General features: G+C 39.3%; 1 protein-coding gene across 7 annotated transcripts in view; it reads right to left on the reverse strand.

The window, feature by feature from the left end:
• Positions 1 to 478: 478 nt before the first annotated feature.
• Positions 479 to 21,799, reverse strand: part of LOC126184547 (serine/arginine repetitive matrix protein 2-like) — a 294,117-nt gene continuing 272,796 nt past the window's right edge. For 5 of the 7 annotated variants that reach the window (XM_049926972.1, XM_049926970.1, XM_049926968.1 and 2 more), the window contains one exon: positions 479 to 1,288. The gene's annotated coding sequence lies outside the window, so the exon portion shown is untranslated. Of the gene's footprint in view, positions 1,289 to 8,735; positions 9,030 to 21,799 lie in introns of those variants that run through there. The other 2 variants (XM_049926969.1, XM_049926967.1) reach the window with 1 other exon arrangement.

The following is a 21,799-nucleotide window of genomic DNA, read 5'->3' on the forward strand; positions in this document are numbered from 1 at the left end:
TGTTTGTGTTCGTTTGTGTGTCTGTCGACCTGCCAGCACTTTCATTTGGTAAGTCACATCATCTTTGTTTTTATATATATATATATATATATATATATATATATATATATATATATATATATATATATATATGTGTGTGTGTGTGTGTGTGTGTGTGTGTGTGTGTGTGTGTGTGTGTGTGTTTTGTGCGAATGTGTGTGGGTTTTCAACTTTAGAAGAAGACCTTTAAACCAAAAGCTTAAATGTATAGTGGTCTTTTTGTTGTACTTGGCTGCAACTCAGTGTCTCTTCTACATGGTGAGATGCAATCTCTGACTTTCATAATACTGTCAAAATTCCATCCTGGATTTTCCATTGCATTATTTCATTATGGTATAGAGCAATCATGAAACTGAGTTCCTATATAAATTGTGAATGTGCACACTTCACAAATAAAGGGAATTAAAAAGGTTAAGTTATCTTTATTGCAGTACATGTATTATCTATTTATATTTATTTTAGTCCTCCTTTTAAATCTAATACAACATCCCATTACATTATGCACCATAAATACCACAAATAACTGAGTTGTCGAGAAATTAAAAACCATTTTACTTAAAATATCATATACAAAAATGCATAAACAACTAGGTGCCTTTGACTAACACATTAAAAATATGAAGCATAAATAATTTGTCACAAATAAAAAGGAATTTACATCCAATTTAAAATTGTGTCATATATAAGATATTCATTTTCAACTAAGTGCTGACAATACTGACAAAAATTAACAAATTGTCTCATATACATTTTGTCAAAGTTAAAACATATTTACTGTACACTTTAATGGTTGTTGTCACATATAAAAACTCTTTCGTTAACCAAGCGTCTATGATACTAAAAGAAGTTAAAATATGAGACATAAATAATTCATTCACTGATTAATTAAAAACTGTTTTTGATACCTCTAAAATTTTGTTAAATATAAAAGGTTAATATTTAATTAGTACCTATAATACTAACAAAATTTAACATTGTACTAAATTATACACAGCAGTTTTTATGCATAGACTTCTGATAGTGCTTTGTACAGTTTGGAGAAATACAATGTATGAAAAATTCTAGTATATAGAACATATTTATGATAAAATATAAAAGAAATCTGGGTGTAATTAACAAACTAGGTTCTAATTAAATTACATTACAAGGAAAAAGATAAAAAAAGACTTTTCTGATTTTGCGACTCAATACCAACAGGTCCTTTATGTTGGCCATGCCAATACTACAATGAAGAGTATTTGGTAAAAGCCTGTAAGGAAATGAAATTTTTAGTAACATTGATGGCTATTAATCACAATCAGTATTTATATTCAAATTGTGTGTGACATGCATGTAGTAGTTTTGCTAATGGGCATGATTTTAGTACTGAGAATGTTATAGAAGCACATTTGCAGTGCTGTAAAGTTTTTCCTCTTATTTCTATAAATTACAGAAGGGACCAATTTGAAACAGTCTACAAAGACATTGTATCATCCATAGGAATTCCTTTTACATTATGACAAAATATGCAAGCAAGTTTCTGCTGCTGTATCCAAATCTTTGCAGACGAACAGAATATCTTGAAACTCAAGTCTAATGAGATTAGACATGAAGCATACATATAACAATGAAGAGAATTAAACAATTTGTCATCAAGAGACTTGTATCTACTCTATGCATGTCAATGACGATATGTATTTTTGATTTGTTCCTAAATCTTTACATAACAGGTTAATGGTATCGTATTATTCATATGATGTAATAAATTTATTAATACCTTCATATTTACCAGTTGTAGAAGCTGTAGATACATCACTTCTTCAAATATGGGGATGAAATCTTTTCAATTGTCATATTAATGAAGTACAAATTTTAAGAGGTATATCTAAATGTAACATTTTAGAGCGATATGCAATGCAATGAGCATGTAAGGACAGTATTAGTGAAGGGAAGAAGAATGGTCAACTTCAGTTTATTGGGAGAGTTTTAGGAAAGTGCAGTTCACCTACAAAGGAGACCACTCACACAACACTTGCATAGCCCTTTCTCAGATACTGGTTGAGTGTCTGGGATCCCCACCATGGCAGATTACAGGAAGCCATTGAAGCAACTCAGAAGCATGCTGCTACACTTATTATCAGTACATTCAATCAACCTTCGAGTGTTATGGAGATGCTTCATGATCTTAAAAGGAAATCCTTGGAGAGAAGACAACATTTTTTCATGAAACATTGTTGAGAAAGTTTAGACAACACGGATTTTGCAGCTGAACTGTAGAACGATATACTTCGTCTATGGACCACATAGACAAGGTAAGAGAAATTAGGGCTCCTTTGGAGGCACACAATCATTTTTCCCTCACTCCATTTGCAAGTGGAACAGGAAATGAAATGGTTAATAGTGGCACATGGTACACTTTGCCATATGCCATACAGTTGCTTGTGGAATATGTTTGTAGATGTTGTTATAGATGAAAGAACAACAACAAGAAGGGATAGCAATTTGGAACTCCAGAGAGCCAGTCCATGTGCAGGCAAGGGAGAAACATACCACAGTTGGTGAAACAGCCTTTGAAGTTGACAAAGTTGAGCTCGGCTGCATGCTCTGCCAATAGGTAGTTGATCTTGCCCCTGGTCAGAGTTTGATGGTAGCTATTGATACTTATGGAGAGTTCACTGACAGTTATTCTCACTTTAAAGGTTATTCTATAGTTGTTCCATGAGTTGTTGTATGACAGCTTTTGTGCTCTGCATCTGATGAGGAAAAATAGCCCTGTGGTAGGGCAACAACAGGTCGTGCTGAGTGGGTGAACAGGACGTGCTGAGTGGGTGCACAGGACAGGTCTTGCATGCAAGTCTTAAATATGACCCAATTTACAAGAGGTTGGAAGTATGAATGGCACAACTACAGATCATGATATTCTGTAAGTCCGGTGGGTCGGACAACACCACTTGAATCTATGAATTTTTCCGAACACTATTCTCTTAGTGATCTTCCTCTCCCATTATTCTAACCTGCCCCTGCCCCTGCCCCTTCCCTCCCATCTCAACTCCTGCGTGCACCTCAGCTGAGCTCCCCGCCCCCCTCCCTCCCTCTAGTAATGTATTCCTATCTCAGTCCCTTACCGTACATACACCTCTCCTTGCCCTTGATTTTCTTTCCCTTCACTGAGTCCCTGTGCAAGTCACATTGCCGAGCTACAAACACACACTTCCTAACTACAGTCAGGCCATACTAGTGAGATAATTTAACTTATGTGTGTGTGGGGGAGGGGGGGGGGGGGGGGAGGAGAGAGGGAGTGCACACATATGTGTGCGCGCGCATGCATGCATGGAGTGGAATGTAAATTTATAAGCTGACCTATCTTGTTCTAGTTCTTATTAGCTGACTATATATCACTCAGTACTTTCATTATTTGCTGAGTAGTAATCATTATTTGTTTCACTGTTTGACACATTAATCCCAGATTTGTAAATTAATATAAAATAACTTACTTTATGAGTGTGCCATATACACTGAGAGAAAAAAATTGCAACACCAAAAAATAATTAATGCAGAGTAATGACATGTCCAATATACATTTGTCTAGATAACATATTTAAGTGATTAACACTGCAAGATCACATGTTAAAGTGCTAGATTAGCTATTGCAAATGTTGAATGCTAGTACATTAATAACTGATGTAGCCACCAGAATCTTGAATGTATGCATTGTGTTGTCAGGTGCTGGATGTCAGTTTGTGGGATGGAGTTCCATGACTGTTGCACCTGGTAGGCCAATACAGGGACGGTTAATACTGGAGTTGTTGTGCGATGATTCCCATAGGTGCTCAATTGGAGACAGATCTCGGGATTGAGCAGGCCAAGGCAACATGTCGACACTCTATAGAGCATGTAGGGTTCCAACAGTGGTATGTGGGCTAGCATTATTCTGTTGGAAAACTTGGAAAACACCCACTGCACTGCTGTTCATGAATAGCAGCACAATAGGTAAAATCACCAGACTGACGTAAAAATTTCCATTCAGGGTGCATGGTACAACAACAGGAATGCTCCTATTGTCATACAAAATAGTATCCCAGACTATAACTCCAGGTATACGGCCACTGTGTCTAGCACACAGACTATCATTGGCACCAAGGCGGAACTAGTTTTCATCACACAACACAACAGACCTCCATCCTACCTTCCAATGAGTTCTTGCTTGACACCACTGAAGTTGCAAATGGCGACAGTTGGGGGTCAGTGAAATGGACACAACAAGGCGTCTGGCTCAGGGCTGCCTTGAAGTAACCTATTTGTAACAATCTGTTGTGTCACTGTGGTGCCAACTGCTGCTCAATTTGCTGCTGCAGATGAAATACACACACTAAAAAAAGCTTTGCATCACCCCGGTTCCCAGAACTTCTGAAGATAGACGTTAACTTTGGATATTGTATAACAGACACAGTTCTTTTGACTGTTCAGAGATGTCACTAAACCTGCCCAAAGATGTAAACAACCATGCATGAGCAACACCTATTAGATGGAGGGGGGTCTGATAGCCCATCAGTTCCAGTCATCCCACCAGGAAGGAGGTACACAGCTCGTGTTGTCTGTAGTTCAACCATGCCTAGACGGTCAATACCACAGTTTGATCATGTCCGCATTGTTACTTTGCGACAGAAGGGGCTTTCAACTAGGGAATTGTCCAGACATCTCAGAGTGAACCAAAGCGATGTTGTTCGGACATGGAGGAGATACAGAGACAGGAACTGTCGATGACATGCCTTGCTCAGGCTGCAAAAGGGCTACTACTACAGTGGATGACCGCAACCTATGGATTATGGCTCGGAGGAACCCTGACTGCAGCACCACCATGTTGAATAATGCTTTTCGTGCAGCCACAGGACATCGTGTTACGACTCAAACTGTGCGCAATAAGCTGCATGATGTGCAACTTCACTCCCGACGTCCATCTTTGCAATCATGACAACATGCAGCGTGACACAGATGGGCCCAACAACATGCCGAATGGACAGCTCAGGATTGGCATCACGTTCTCTTCACTGATGAATGTCATATATGCCTTCAACCAGACAATCGTCGGAGAAGTGTTTGGAGGCAACCCGGTCAGGCTGAATGCCTCAGACACACTGTCCAGCGAGGGCAGCTGGGTGGAGATTCCCTGCTGTTTTGGGGTGGCATTATGTCGGGGCAATGTACACTGCTGATGGTTATGGAAGGTGTCGTAATAGCTGTATTATACGTGAATGGCATCCTCCGACAGATAGTGTAAACATATCAGAAGCATATTGGTGAGGCATTCGTCTTCACGGACGATAATTCGCACACCCATCGTACACATCTTGTGAATGACTTCCTTCAGGATAACGACATCGCTCGACTAGAGTGCCCAGCATGTTCTCCAGACATGAACCCTATCGAACATGCCTGTGATAGATTGAAAAGGGCTGTTTATGGACGATATGACCCACCAACCACTCTGAGGGATCTACACCGAATCACCATAGAGGAGTAGGACAATCTGGACCAACAGTGCCTTGATGAACTTGTGGATAGTATGCCACGACAAATACAGGCATGCATCAATGCAAGGGGATGTGCTACTGGGTATTAGAGGTACCGGTGTATACAGCAATCTGTACCACCACCTCTGAAGGTCTCACTGTATGGTGGTACAACATGTAATGTGTGGTTTTCATGAGCAATAAAAATGGTGGAAATGATGTTTATATTGATCTCTATTCCAATTTTCTGTACAGGTTCTGGACCTCTCGGAACAGAGGTGATGCAAAACTTTTTTTGATGTGTGTGTGTGTGTGTGTGTGTGTGTGTGTGTGTGTGTGTGTGTGTGATGTGCCAGAGCCATGCATCGAACATGATGGTCTTCCCTCTGTGGCCATCTGGAACCTGGTCTTCTTGTGACCGTACACTCCCATGATCATTGTTGCCAGCAATCATGAACAATGGCTACATTCCTGCCAAGTCTTCCTGCAATATCGCAAAAAGAGCATCCAGCTTCTCATAGCCCTATTTCAAGACTTCATTAAAACCCAGTGAGTTGTTAATAATGGCGACTTTGATGCCTTAAAGGCATTCTCGACTATCATCATCTCACCAAGTCCAATTTCAAATGTAACTAACACTTATGACAGTAAGAATGTGTATTTAAAGCAAACCTGATTTTCATCCTCAAAGCAGTGCTGCTAGTGCCACTCTTATGTAATTGGCCTGAAATCTGAACAAATACCACCCTTCCGATGCAGAAACACACCTACTAACTTCTATTTTTGTCACACAACTCCTTGGTGCTGCAATTTTTTCCCCCATCAGTGTATGTTATTTTAGCCTTCTAATTTCATTTAAATATGGTCTTGCGATGAAGAATGAAAAAACTGATGTTGCTGTTGTGGGAAAAATTACACATAGTAAAACATGAATATAAACAGCAACGAAAGTTATTTTTATTCAAAATTCAAGTAACAGAGTTCAGTGTTTAATAATTTTTCAGATACCAGCCAACTAGCGGTGTTAGTGAGTCACAATATTTGAAGTGTCATATTCACCTGAAGAAAACATTGTGATTACCCAATGCTGGTACTGAGAGTTATTTATAAGTTCCATATACTGATAAAATTTACATCTGAATGGGATAAAAATGATTTTTGGCTGCTAATGAACAAACATCATGGGACGAATATTAATGTAAAGTGATGTAAGTCACATCATACTTACATTAAGAGCAAAGTTTTGAAGACCATTATCTGTGTTTACATTTTCTAATGATGAGTACAGTGGTAAGAAGACTCTGTATAACTTTTACTTTAATTCTACACAGTTTATGAATTGAGAGCTTTACATTAAATAAATATCATTCAGCTTTTACATATTCATGTTTCGATATTTGGCTACTAGTGAGAACACAGTATATTTTCAGCTGGAGCCCTATGCTGCAATAGTTAATGCACAGAGAAATCTCTGGCAAGTGAACCAAATTTATGTTTTAGAAAATTAATGCACATTAATCACAACTCATAGTTTGTCAACATGATATTGCTAGCACTGGAAGTGAAATTTTCAAAACCAGCAAATAGTTTCTTAACTCAAGAAACTGTAGAATGCCAGTAGGTGGCAGGCATAGGTTACACAAACTGGTGCTGCTCTACAGGTTATTGTGTTATTCTAACATTTTTATTACACATTTTTTACAAACTGAATGTGTTTTGGTTTGATAAAGATTCCTGGGGAAGACAAAGAAAATATTTTCTTTTTCCTAAATAGAAATCCTGCTTGTAATTACCTTTCCTCATTTCTGCCAACAACACCGTATGTTTGGACGATGACAAAATTTGTATCTTATAATTTGTTTCACTTAGAGTAACAGTAAACTTTCATAATTTTTAAAAGCCCAAGACTGAAATACGTGACTTTGAAAATAATTAATGGAAGAGATTTGAAATGTCACTTAAAATTGAGACATGAATGTGTGGAGATATTTCTGGAAGATGTACAAGTATAATTTCATAGATAACACATATAAAAATATCTGAAACATACAATTAAATTCAATTCTCATAATTAATAGACTCTCTTTTCCTCTTAATTTAGATAGCAATGTTTCTTCTGGGTCAAATTTCTTCAACAACTGATTAGCTGTATGACACAAAATAAACATAATAATCTGCAGAAAGCTCAACTTTATGTACGTGAAACAAAATTGCATTACTCCTTAATGGGAATTTTTAAAGAACAGACAATTTTACTGGTAATGAAAGAAACCTTATAGGGTGTGGAGGGGGGAGGGAGTAGGGAAGGCACACACAAATGTGATGTAACCATATGGTTCAAAATTTTTTTTTCCTCATTTTGAATAATACCATACAGGGAAACTGACAGTAGAGCTAAGAGAAAAGTAAATTTTCCTTGTGTGCAAAAAGAAATAATTATAATCGAATGTCTTAGTATGGAGTTTGACAGATATATTTTGGGTGTTATTTCAGTTGTAAGATGACATTTTTATTTCTTCTGTTTAAAAATTGCTAGCACTCGAATAATAAAGTGTCTTCTGTGCTTTAGTTTGAGACAGAAAGGCCTTGTAACTAAATTAAGTTGCTGTTTTGCCATTTAACAACACAAAGTCCAACTTAATCTTAAGTTTATGAACAAGAAGTCTGCCAAGGTGTTGCCATCACAATTCAAATTAGACACTGTGCAACATAAATTTGAAGACAGTAAACGAATTTATCACATTGACTGAATTTACCTATGGTTTGGAAATGTCAGCACAGCTATTTTTCAGAACATAGCAAAGTAGTTATGGAAACAAATATCTTAATGAAACCAACATGCAGCACTTTCCTATGAGCAGCTATTAGTGCCACAACAATACTGATTGGATAAAAACATCTGACCAGTGTAAAGATATTACATGATTTCAGAAAATAGTGTGGACAGCTAAACAATTCATCTCATTTTGTTATACCACACAGATAATGTTTATAGATGATGGTGAGGTGGAGTGATACCAAATTTATACAATGGAATTTATATGAACATTACAGTCCCTTGCTGTCATCACATGAGGCAATTTGAGTGAGAATTTCAGGAATCGCTTTACAAAAACAATGTGGGAAACATATTTATGGCAAGAAATGAGCACCAGTTTGGTTTCAAACTGAAAGTAATTTATTTCCAGTTATTTCAGGTTAGTGCACTGAGACCAAAACACAAATTACATTTTTTTTAAATGCTCCAATTGTATATGCACATATGAATATATGCTGATTACAATATCAGGAATTTAATCTCAAAGCATGGTTAAGGGCCTCTAACAACTACTATATGGTTCCTCTTCAATGCAGTGCTTCATAAACCATTTGATGGTGACTTGAGTAATATGCAGAATATGACGTATTCCTGTCCCTGACAACTGCTTTTGGATAACAGGAAAAATGAAGATGCACCATGGTGCTCTTGGAGCAAGTAATTGTCCGGAAAACCTGATAAGTCTGCAAATGTAATCAGTATGAGGATTATTACGGCAGCATGAAATCACTACTCACAGTAAAAACTGAAATATGCAGTGGTGACCTTCCTCAACAACATTTATTATAAGTTCATTGTAAACCAGCTTTCAGCTTTCTAGGCCATCCTCAGATGTCTTAAGACTAAACAGATAGTCCACAAAACATCTGCGAGAGTTTATAGCTGTACGAAGATTGTTTTTCTAAAGATATGCGACCTTTTACAACTATGTATGTATATAAATACAAAAGCATAATGAAATTCACAGTAGCTATGAACAAATAAACCTTATATTACTTTATACTCAAAGATTAAAGATTAAAAGTATAAGAATATACAGACCAAAAACAGTATGCAAGTGAGCACTGGTAGACACTACTATGTTATATGGACAAAATAACTGGTGAATGTGAAGACCAAGCAAAAAATGGGGGGGGGGGGGGGGAGGGGAATTCAATGGAATGTGGGTAGGAACAGTTATACTATTAATAACAGGCATATTATACTATGGTGACACAAATATTAACTGGTTGCTGCTACTTTAGCAAAGGTGAATAATGGAACTGTATTTCATAATTACGGATTAAGTCAGGATTTGGTGATTGGTGTTTATCTATAACCAGAATTTCAAGTTGTTTTCAACTTTAGTTCATCTATGGAGAACATAACTTTTAATATCATAAGAACGAGGATAACAGCACTTCTGTATCATCCTCAGAAGGCACTAAATCACACAGACAACAAATGGGCCACCATGTTATATGAAGGTAGGACTTCAAATAGAGTTGCCAGCAAACTAAAATCCAGGAAATATACACCAGCTTTTTATGCAGTTCAATAGTAAAGACAAGGTTCCACCTTTAGATCAGAATGGAATTTATGGTATTTCCTGCAATTTGTGATGCAAATTACATGCAGGTCAACCACATAGGGCAATAACTATTACACTGACATGAAGTTAGCTAGAGACTGAAAATGAAATGTTCCAAATTTGCTGAACATGTTCCAAATGAATGTCTTTCTGATAATATTAAATGTGAAGTTCTCCATTGAGAAGCTAGAGGCAGAAATCTAACATTACTTGAAATTCTGACTATCAATAAACACCAGTCACAGGATCCTGACTTAATCCTTGCTGATCAAATACAGTTCTATTATCCACTCTTGCTAAACTAGCAGCAGCCACTCAAAAATTTTCTCACCACAGAATAATATGCTTGTTGTAGATAGTATAACTGTTCCATATCCAGACTACACAGACTCCTTCCTCTCCTCTGACCACTTCCCTTTTTGTCTGTTCTTCAATGGTCAGAGACACTGGTTATGTGTGTGTGAGTTGTGCTTGGGTGAATGTGTGTGTGTGTGTGTGTGTGTGTGTGTGTGTGTGTGTGTGTGTGTGTGTATTTACCTGAGAAGAAGGGCTTTTGGCTGAAAGCTCACTCTTTTAGCAGTCTTTTTATTGTGTCTGTCTGCGCTTCAAAATGTCCATTATATGGTGAGCAGCAATCTATTCTTTTCATAATATTGTCATTATTCCATCCAGGATTTTCCATTGTTTGATTTTGTTATCACATTCACCTATTATTTTGGCCATATAACACAGTAGTCTCTTCCAGTATTAACTTGCGTACTATTTTTGGCCTCAGTGCAAAAAGTAATATAACATTTATTTGTTTATAACTTCTGAGAACTTCATCATTTTTGTGTTTTGTATATAGCTGTAAAAAATTACATATCTTTGGAAAAACAATCTCTGTACAGCTATAAGCTCTCACTGATATTATGTAGACTATCACTTTAGTTTTAAGTTGCCAAAATCTAAAACATGGCTGTGAATCAGCAACTGTATAAATCTGAAGAGGTTGTAAAACTCAGCCAACCATTTGCAAAATAAAGGTTTATTATTAGCCCTTGACCTAGGTTTTGATATTTCTAAAAATTTCTTCTTCAGGAGTGGGCCTTGTAAATCACATGGTGGTAAATTACATTACCTGAAGCCAAGTGACTCTTGTCATACATAAAATTTATATAGAAACCAGAAACATCATATGCCATGACTTACGACAGCAAACAGATTACATTCAACATACAGCAGAATAAATGCCATGCCTTTGTCTCCGGCATGATATATACTTAAGTTATACAAATATTTTATCCTTTGACTCCTGTTATAATTGTATGTTGACAAGAGCCTTTACCAGTGGGCATTTATTCTGACATACGTTTAATGTAATCTGGCTGCTGTCTTAAGCCATAGCATGTGATGTTTCTAGTTTTTATCTCAATTTTATATATGACAAGAGCCAGTCAGCTTCAGTTAACGTAATTTACCACCATGTGACATAACAAGGCCCACTCTTTCTGAAGAATATATTTTTAGAAATACCGAAACCTAGGTCAAGGGCTAATAAACCTTTATTTTGCAACTGATTAGCTTTAAGTTGTCTGAGGGTGTTCACAATTAACTATAAAATTAATATTATTGTGGATCATCAATCTTGTGCATCTTAGTTTTTAATACTAGCACCAACAGGATATTCCACAAACACTACTATTCATTCAAGTGAGGTGTACCTATAAAATATAAATTATCTTGGACTGATGACCAGAAAATAATCTGAGAGACTGAGGTAGTTAACTCCCCATCCCCCGCCCTGAACAAAAAAATCAGTCTTCAAGGGCAGTGCCACATGCAGTTGGCCACCTAGTGTATTCCAATGTAAGAAGTGGCAGTAATCTTATAGCACTTGTCACTTGTTTTATTATGGGCTACATAATATTGTTCTTCTGTGAGAGCTTTCAGCTATGGATTAGTTTCTTTTGTTTCTTGTTGAGCGCCCCACAAACCAAACTTTTGTTTCTTGATTTATAGAAGTGTATAATCAGTGATGTTATTTTCAATGGAAATTATGCAAAAATATTATTTATTGGAAAAATATCATTAATGCATCAAAAGATCTTTTTACTAGTCTACTTGTTTCTTGTCATCAAGGCCAAATGAAAAGTTAAACAAGACACACAATGACAAATCAAGCAATTTTCATTAGTGCTTGAGTTTTAACACTTGTGATATTCATCAAAATTCATATCCCCTTTGTTCAAATGACAGTAGTAATAGCAGCATAGAAAGTGAGCTCATTAAACCACAGACTTAAATTTGTCCAGCAATACAGGCCCAATGCATCTGCGGAAGTCAGAATGTCTGATATATGTACATGTGATTGTATTGCCTGATAAAACAAGCTAAACATTAAACAAAGGAGGAGGACCAGGACAATGTAAACAAGAATAGTGTAATTTCTGGATCAAAAATTTGACTCATCAGCAGAGGATGCATTAACACACATCAGCGTGGAACAATAAAAGATCATTGTGTTATGAATGAGGGGTGGGGTGGGGGGTGGGTGGGGGGGGGGGGGAGATGATGGAAGGGGGGAGGGGTTTAGACCAAAATATAGAACTGACAAAACTTTGTGTTAAGCTCAAACACAACCATACTTTTAAAATGTCTTGCTGCTCTTGCTGAAGTATAAATCAGCAGTGGTATATTGAATAGAAGGTGAAAATAATAACAGAAATTACACTGTCAATGCCTGATTCTTTGCAAAAGTAAATATCACGAGTGTGTGTTTATCCTCATACAGTTTTCACAAAGTGGTGTCATTAATACACTCCTGGAAATGGAAAAAAGAACACATTGACACCGGTGTGTCAGACCCACCATACTTGCTCCGGACACTGCGAGAGGGCTGTACAACCAATGATCACACGCACGGCACAGCGGACACACCAGGAACCGCGGTGTTGGCCGTCGAATGGCGCTAGCTGCGCAGCATTTGTGCACCGCCGCCGTCAGTGTCAGCCAGTTTGCCGTGGCATACGGAGCTCCATCGCAGTCTTTAACACTGGTAGCATGCCGCGACAGCGTGGACGTGAACCGTATGTGCAGTTGACGGACTTTGAGCGAGGGCGTATAGTGGGCATGCGGGAGGCCGGGTGGACGTACCGCCGAATTGCTCAACACGTGGGGCGTGAGGTCTCCACAGTACATCGATGTTGTCGCCAGTGGTCGGCGGAAGGTGCACGTGCCCGTCGATCTGGGACTGGACCGCAGCGACGCACGGATGCACGCCAAGACCGTAGGACCCTACGCAGTGCCGTAGGGGACCGCACCGCCACTTCCCAGCAAATTAGGGACACTGTTGCTCCTGGGGTATCGGCGAGGACCATTCGCAACCGTCTCCATGAAGCTGGGCTACGGTCCCGCACACCGTTAGGCCGTCTTCCGCTCACGCCCCAACATCGTGCAGCTCGCCTCCAGTGGTGTCGCGACAGGCGTGAATGGAGGGACGAATGGAGACGTGTCGTCTTCAGCGATGAGAGTCGCTTTTGCCTTGGTGCCAATGATGGTCGTATGCGTGTCTGGCGCCGTGCAGGTGAGCACCACAATCAGGACTGCATACGACCGAGGCACACAGGGTCAACACCCGGCATCATGGTGTGGGGAGCGATCTCCTCCACTGGCCGTACACCACTGGTGATCGTCGAGGGGACACTGAATAGTGCACGGTACATCCAAACCGTCATCGAACCCATCGTTCTACCATTCCTAGACCGGCAAGGGAACTTGCTGTTCCAACAGGACAATGCACGTCCGCATGTATCCCGTGCCACCCAACGTGCTCTAGAAGGTGTAAGTCAACTACCCTGGCCAGCAAGATCTCCGGATCTGTCCCCCATTGAGCATGTTTGGGATTGGATGAAGCGTCGTCTCACGCGGTCTGCACGTCCAGCACGAACGCTGGTTCAACTGAGGCGCCAGGTGGAAATGGCATGGCAAGCCGTTCCACAGGACTACATCCAGCATCTCTACGATCGTCTCCATGGGAGAATAGCAGCCTGCATTGCTGCGAAAGGTGGATATACACTGTACTAGTGCCGACATTGTGCATGCTCTGTTGCCTGTGTCTATGTGCCTGTGGTTCTGTCAGTGTGATCGTGTGATGTATCTGACCCCAGGAATGTGTCAATAAAGTTTCCCCTTCCTGGGACAATGAATTCACGGTGTTCTTATTTCAATTTCCAGGAGTGTATGTGTATTACTTCCATGGATGAAAAGTTACAATGGTGACAAGCATGTTGGTAAGTGTGTTCATGGTATATTTAAATGAGCAAGGTAACTTGTTCTTTACCTCAGCCAAAAGCCGTTATTCCTAAGAACAAATGAAATGGGGGGGGGGGGGGACTGAGGGGTGGATAACTGGAGGTATGTCACTGCTAGACTCAATAAGACACGAATTTCCTATTAAATGGCAAACTCTGGTCCTGTGGCTAACCTGGAAAAAGTCACATCTCATGTTCAAATTCTGATAGGAAAGAAGGAAGATGCATCTTTTCTCAAAAGATGGATGTTAAATGCTAGGTATAGGGTCAATTTTCAGGACAAAAGTGAGCTAAAGAGCATGAAGGAATAACACTTCTCCTAAATAAAAAATATATAAGCACATTCAATACAACACACTGCAGTAGAAAGATGCCCCTCTTTACAGATTATTCATGTAGATGTAGTGCTGCAGAAGTAAAATTTCGACCCATAACAGACAAAGAGGACTAATTAACATGTGTCATTTTTACTGTGATATAGTCAACAACTATTTTACAATGTAAGGAGTTCCAAATGCTACAGTTTTTCAGCCATAACGTAGCACATAAGCGAAACAGTACACGTCACACACAGGAAACTAAAGCTGATTCTGGATTACAACTTTAAATAGGAAGATGAAGCATACAGTCTTTTTCTTATGGTTTGTATCACCATGGTGTGGACCTGAAAATGACATTGTCACAAAATTGAGTGCTTGTCATAACACACAGCAATTAATGACTTGACTTGTGTATAAAATAAAAATGTAAAGAAATATCAAGGAAGGAATGAAAGTAATGCCATACTCACAGATATAGATTTATCTTGGATGAAAGAGCAAAATAGTTGTGTCACAGACAGGAAGGTGAATACTCTCAAGTTTGCTGTCCATAGTAGTTATGGATCTTCTTGTATTTTGAGACTGTCATGATCACCTTATACAGTTAAGGTGATGAAATAACAATAATATTGAGCAGGAAATGTAATTTGTACAACATCAAGATCAACATCTCTCATTGCTACATGTTAACGGATAAAAATTCTAAGTACAGGCTGGGAGCCACAGAGATAGTGTTCAGCTGAAAAATACACTCTATGAAAAAAAAAAAAAAAAAAAAAAAAAAAAAAAAAAAAAAAAAAAAACCCACCATAAAGGAATTATCTGAATGGGAGCAAAATTGGTAGGTGTGATGTACATGTCCAGACAAACCAACGATTACGAATTCTGAAAAACTGAATGATTTATTCAAGAGAAATAGCTTCAAAAATTAAGCAAATCAACAATGCACTGGTCCGCTTTGGCCCTTATGCAAGCAGTTATTTGGCTTGGCCCTTATTGATAGACTTGTTTGATGTCCTCCTGAGGGATATTGTGCCAAACTCTGTCCAAATGGGGCATTAGATTGTCAAAATTCCTAGCTTGTTGGAAGGTCCTGCCCATAATGCTCCAAACATTCTCAATGGGGGAGAGATCTGTCAACTTTGTTGCCCAAGGTAGGGTTTGGAAAGCATGGAGACAAGCAGTAGAAACTCTCGCTATGAGTGGAAGGGCATTATCTTGCTGAAAAGTAAGCCCTGGGCGAATTGCCATGAAGAACAACAAAACAGGGCATAGAACAGTGCCTACACATTGCTGTGCTGTAATGGTCCCATGGATGACAACCAAAAGGCTCCTGCATGAAAAGAAATGGCACCACAGACCATCACTCCCGGCAGTTGAGCCATACAGTGGGCGACAGTCAGGTTGGTATCCTACGGCTGTCGGGGACATTTCCAGACATGCCTTCACTGGTCATGGGTCTCAGTTTGAAGTGGAACTCATCACTGAAGACAATTCTCCTACACTCTATGAGATCCAGGCCAAAGACGTACCTGGAAGCACCCCAGACAGCGGTGGGATATCAGCCTGACTCTCCTCCACCATACACCCCAACAACCAGGAGTAATGGTCTGGGGTGCAATTTCTTTTCATAGCAAGACCTCTTTGGCTGTCATCCATGGCACCCTTACAGTACAGTGGTATGTCAACGATATTCTACAACCTGTTTTGTTGCCCTTCATGGCAAGCCATCCTGGGCATACATTTGAGCAAGATAATGCCCATTCGCTCATGGTGAGAGTATCTGCTGTTTGTCTTTGTGCTTGCTAAACCCTACCTTGCCCAGGAAGGTCGCCGGATCTCTCGCCAACTGACAATGTCTGGAGCATTATGGGTAGGGCCCTAAAACCTGCTAGGGATTTTGACAATCTAACGTGCCAACTGGACAGAATTTGGCATGATATCCCTCAGGAGGACATCCAACAACTCTATCAAACAATACCATGAGGCATAACTGCTTGCATAAGGGCCAGAGGTGGACCAATGCATTACTGACTTGCCCAATTTGTGAAGCTCCTTCTCTTGAATAAATCATCCAATTTTTCTGAAATTGTAATCCTGTACGTGAACATCAAATCCACCAATTTCTGTCCGATTTGGATAATTCCTTCATGGTGCATCCCCCGCTCCTTTTTTGGTCTCAGAGTGTATCTCGGTGACTACATGCCTAACACCCTGTAACGAGTTATGGATGGATGATAAAAAGGAACTAATCAGTTTTGGCAGAGAGGAAGTGTCTACAGCTGCCACCTATGGCAACTCCAAGCCCAACATGGAGATAATCAATAACATTCAGATGTCGACACCTTCCTGAGTAGCATACTGTGCACTCACAGTTATGTTTATATATAATAAAATATTACCCAACTGAAACAACATGTTTTGTCTGCATATCATGATACATGACTTAAAAGACTTGGGACAAGTAACCTGGTTAGCAGCACCTTACCAGGGTCTTTAAAAATTACCAGTGAAGATGATCTTCACCTTATGTGTTGCCCACAAACATCATATAAAAACTTAAAACTAAGAAAATGCCCATTATACTGGGTTCAGGCAGGTTAAAAAGATGACAAGAACAGTTAAAAGGAAGACAATAAAAATCACATTTATCAAACCATCCATCAGGCTTTCAAATATCTGCTGCAATCGTCATGGTAAAGTGAGTATAAAATACACTGATGGGAAAAAAATCACAACAAAAAATAATTAATGTAGAGTAATGAAATTTTGGGAATACATTTGTCTAGGTAACATATTTAAGTGAGTAACACTGCAAGATCAGAGATTAATGTAAACACGAGATAAGCTATGGCAAATGTGAAATGCTAGTTCATTAACAACCAGTGTAACCCCAGAAAGTTGAATGCAAGGATGCAAACATGCATGCATTGTGTTGTACAGGTGGTCACATGTCAGTTTGTGGGATGGAGCTCCATGCTGATTACACTTGGTCAGTCAATACAGGGATGGTTAATGCTGTTTGTAGATGACACTCGAGTTGTTGTCCGATGATGTTCCATATGCGCTCGGTTGGAGATAGATCTGGGGATTGAGCAGGCCAAGCCAACATGTCGACATCCTATAGAGCATGCAGGGCTACAACAGCGGAATGTGGATGAGCATTATCCTATTGGAAAACACCCCCAGGAATCCTGTTCATGAATGGCAGCACAACAGGTTGAATCACCAGACTAATGTGCAATTTTGCAGTAAAGGTGTGTGGAATAAGCATGAGAATGCTACCACTGTCATACAAAATCGCATCTCAGACCATAACTCCAGGTGTAGGACCAGTGTGTTCAGCATGCAGACAGGTTGGTTACATGCCCTCAACTGGTCTCCTAACCAACACACAGCCATCACTGGCACCGAGGCAGAATCAGCTTTCATCACAAAACACAACAGATCTTCACCATTCCCTCCAATGAGTTCTCACTTGACACCACTGAAGTCGCAAATGGCAGTGGTTTGGATTCAGTGGAATGCACGCTACAGGGCATATGGCTCGGAGCTGTCCTTGAAGTAACCAATTTTTAACAGTTTGTTGTGTCACTGTGGTGACAACTACTGCTCAAATTGCCACTGTAGAAGCAGTATGATGTGCCACAGCCATACACCAAACATGATGGTCTTCCCTCTCGGTAGTACCATGTGGCTGTCCACAGCTCTGTCTTCTTGCAACCGTACATTCTTGTTACCACTGCTGCCAGCAGTAATGCAAGTCTTTCTGCAATATCATGGAAGGAACAACCCGCTTTTCTTAACCCTACTACAAGACCTAGTTCAAGCTCAGTGAGGTGCTGATGATAACATCTCTGTCACTTTAAAGGCATTCTTGACTAACATCAGCTCATCACATCCAATCTCAAAGGCAACTAAGGCTCACACAACCATTACAGCATGTATCTAAAGTATACCTGGTTTGCATCTTCACAGTGGTGCTACTAATGCCACTCTTATGTGTTTGGCTTGAAATTTGAGTAGACATGACTTTTCACATGTAGACACACTTCTACCAACTATCGCTTATGACGCACAATTCTTTCTTGGTGTTGCAATTTTTTTTCCCTGTCAATGTATACAGGTTATCAACATAATTAAAGCAATTTCAGCAGGCCATCACTGACGGAAGGAAAAGAAGGTATAGAGATCAAATGTAGGAAGATAATACCTGAAGCCCGATGTACGTGTCTGTCCTGCCACCAAATATTATGTTAATCCTCAATATTGGAGAAAAAAAGGTACCACTGGTATACTGTATATCAGAGTCTATTGTCTGGGATTGATCACTGGGGTCACTTTATCAAATATGCAATTTTAATGCCCTGAACACACACAAAATTAGAAGATCTCCCTGGGACCTAAAAAAAAGATAACCTACAATTTCACCATGTGGTCGAAAATGTTCCGTATTTAACTGGTCATATGAGGAACAAGGACATATTTTATTTGAATTTCTGGATGACACAATACACTGTATCACATTTATTTACGATTGTGTGTCCAGAAACCTCAAACCATGACCCACACGAAACATTATTAAATCTAATACAGACTGGACTCAAGATCCCACTTGGCTCTTAACAACTCTTCTTACTGCTAGGCTAGCAAAATATTCCACCAACAGTCTTGGAAAAGTCTGCAGCCTTTGTTTGAGGACACCAGTGACATAGAACACTGATGAAAGGCAATTATCTGTATGCACTGTAAATTCATCTAGTACTTTTATACCCTTCACAAGTTTAGTGCAGCACTCTGAGGAAGACCAAAAACTATTACTACATAGGGATTTCATAAAGTTAAGTTACATACGTTGTCCAATCCTAAGAACACTGAGAGTGGTGCATTTTCAGGAGGTAGGGCATGCTTCAGGTTTCCTGCAGGCACAGTTCTGTTGGGGTATGGATAACAGGTGCATCAAAAAGTGAGACTTAAATGGTGCAACAACTGGAAACCTACTCCAAAGCTGAAGTACACAGGTCAGGACAATTCTTGTGAATGTAATGTCTGAATTGCACACAGCTCCATCATAAAATTATGGCAATATATGGTCTAAATGCAATGCTGTGTCCTGTTGTACTGAAATAGCACCAAAATTTTGACCAAGGCTGCACAGACATGGGTGACGTTGATCGAGATGTCAAGCTCTTTCGCCATGCAGTTTCTATCTTTTCAGCAAGCTGAAAGAACATTTGGAGAAAAGAGATTTTCCAACAATGAGACGTTTGCGTGGTGGTTCTTGAATGGCTCCATGACCAGGTAGTGGATTTCTATCATCTAGGAATTGAACGACTGGTAGAGCATTCTGACTGTAGTTACTTGATGGCTATACAGAAAAATAGTGTAATGTATCTATGTCACTTTGACTTGCAGTGCAGCATTCAATGAAAGTTATCTGGCCTGTCATATTAATATGAAACATACTTTTTGAAGTCCCTCATAAATCTTCATCCACATTTTGAAATACACTTCGCAGCTCCAATCGTTACAGTATTATCCACAGTTGATCTGCATCAGGTCTTTGTAGTGATTCCCCTGAATACAGAACAAGTCTCATTGTTCTTTTAAGAAGCAGGTTGACTTCTAAGTTAATTTGAAGGCTTCAGAATGAGACATACATATGTACATAATGCCACTGTCATACTCCACCTTGTTGTGGAAGCTGTTTCACTGTTCCAATTACAATCAGTTCATGACACAGAATTATGTTTTCTCAGTTCAAAACGAATTTTGACAAATTACTTATTTGAGCTACTCTGGAACGCAGATAGACAAATATAATGAAGTGTTCCCTGAAATTAGTATCAACTGTAACTGTTTCTTCATCTATACTACAACAAATACCATTAAATAGATCCACCAACCAATACCAGTAGAGAAGCTGTTCACTGAAGCAAAACAGGGCAGAGCTTCTGCACAGCAGCATGGAAATTGGAACAAAAAATGTTTTGAGCAGTTTGTGGACTCAAATAGATCCTAGTTCGAATGTGACTTAACAAATTGAATGTATTTGTTAAGTATACAAATCTATGGCATCTGTCTCATATATTTTGTATTAGACCTCTGCCACAACATTTTACACCAATGCACCAAAAAGTGTCCATAGTAAACTATTCGTTCACTCCACTGGGTTGATCACAATTTTGATGTATTTTGAACTATGTAAAAACATCAATCTGGGTTGAAAAACAGTCACATATCAACACACCATGACAAATAGTTCCTTAGTGATGCCAGCAGCTTTGCTCCTTTTCAAATGATGTAGTACTCCTCGCATCTTGGTAGTTTAGTATGAGAGACACAAGCTTGTCCTCCATGACTAGCAAAGCAAATGGTTACAAGAAACACAGAGCACATACATGTACTATGTGCCATGAATATAAGAAATATTTTTTTAGTATCAACAACTTGTTTTGATCAGGGCATAACGGTCTGCAGATGAATGGCATGCAACATTCAGTCTAGTTCCTACAGTGTAATTTGTAAGTGGGGTGGTCAGTGTGTACGCATAGCTCTCAGTCTACACAGTAATGTCATAGAAGAGATTTACAGGAATATTCTGCCCACTCAAATACTATTACTATCAATAAAATTTTAGCAATGAGTAAATGGTAAATGTCGGACTGTGACTCATTTCCGAATATTCTAAAGGAGAAAGTTTCTGTAAACAATGGCAGGAACATTCTACCAATCATTCAATTCCTCCATGATAGAAATCCACTCCTTAGTCTTGGAGACATCTGAGAACCATCGTGTGAATGTCATTGTTGGAAAATCTCTGACTGGCATGAACCAGTTCCTCAATTGCCTGGACATTCTCATCAGTGGTCAATGTTGATGACCTTCCTTCTTGGTCAGTGTCACTGACAGCTGTGCAGCCTTGGCCAAATTGTTGTCACTATTTCACTATGGCTGGACGTGACATTGCATTTAGTCTGTATACCATAAGTATTTCACAGTGAATCTGTGTGCTATTCAGACTTTTGCCACGGGGATTGAACTGTCCCGTGTACTTCAACTTTGGAGTATGTTTCCAGTTGCTGCTCCATTTCAATCCCACACTATGATAAAGCTGTTAACTTTACTGCAGCAGAACTGTGTCTACAGCAAAACAGAGAACAGTTGCTCTCTTCCAATAATACACCACTCGTTTCACAATGGTTAATGTGGGATGACTTTTTGAAGTCCCCTTGTAAATGCAACCCAGAAACTTATATTACCTATCACTG

Source organism: Schistocerca cancellata, chromosome 4 (assembly GCF_023864275.1).
Source record: "Schistocerca cancellata isolate TAMUIC-IGC-003103 chromosome 4, iqSchCanc2.1, whole genome shotgun sequence".
Classification (NCBI taxonomy): domain Eukaryota; kingdom Metazoa; phylum Arthropoda; class Insecta; order Orthoptera; family Acrididae; genus Schistocerca; species Schistocerca cancellata.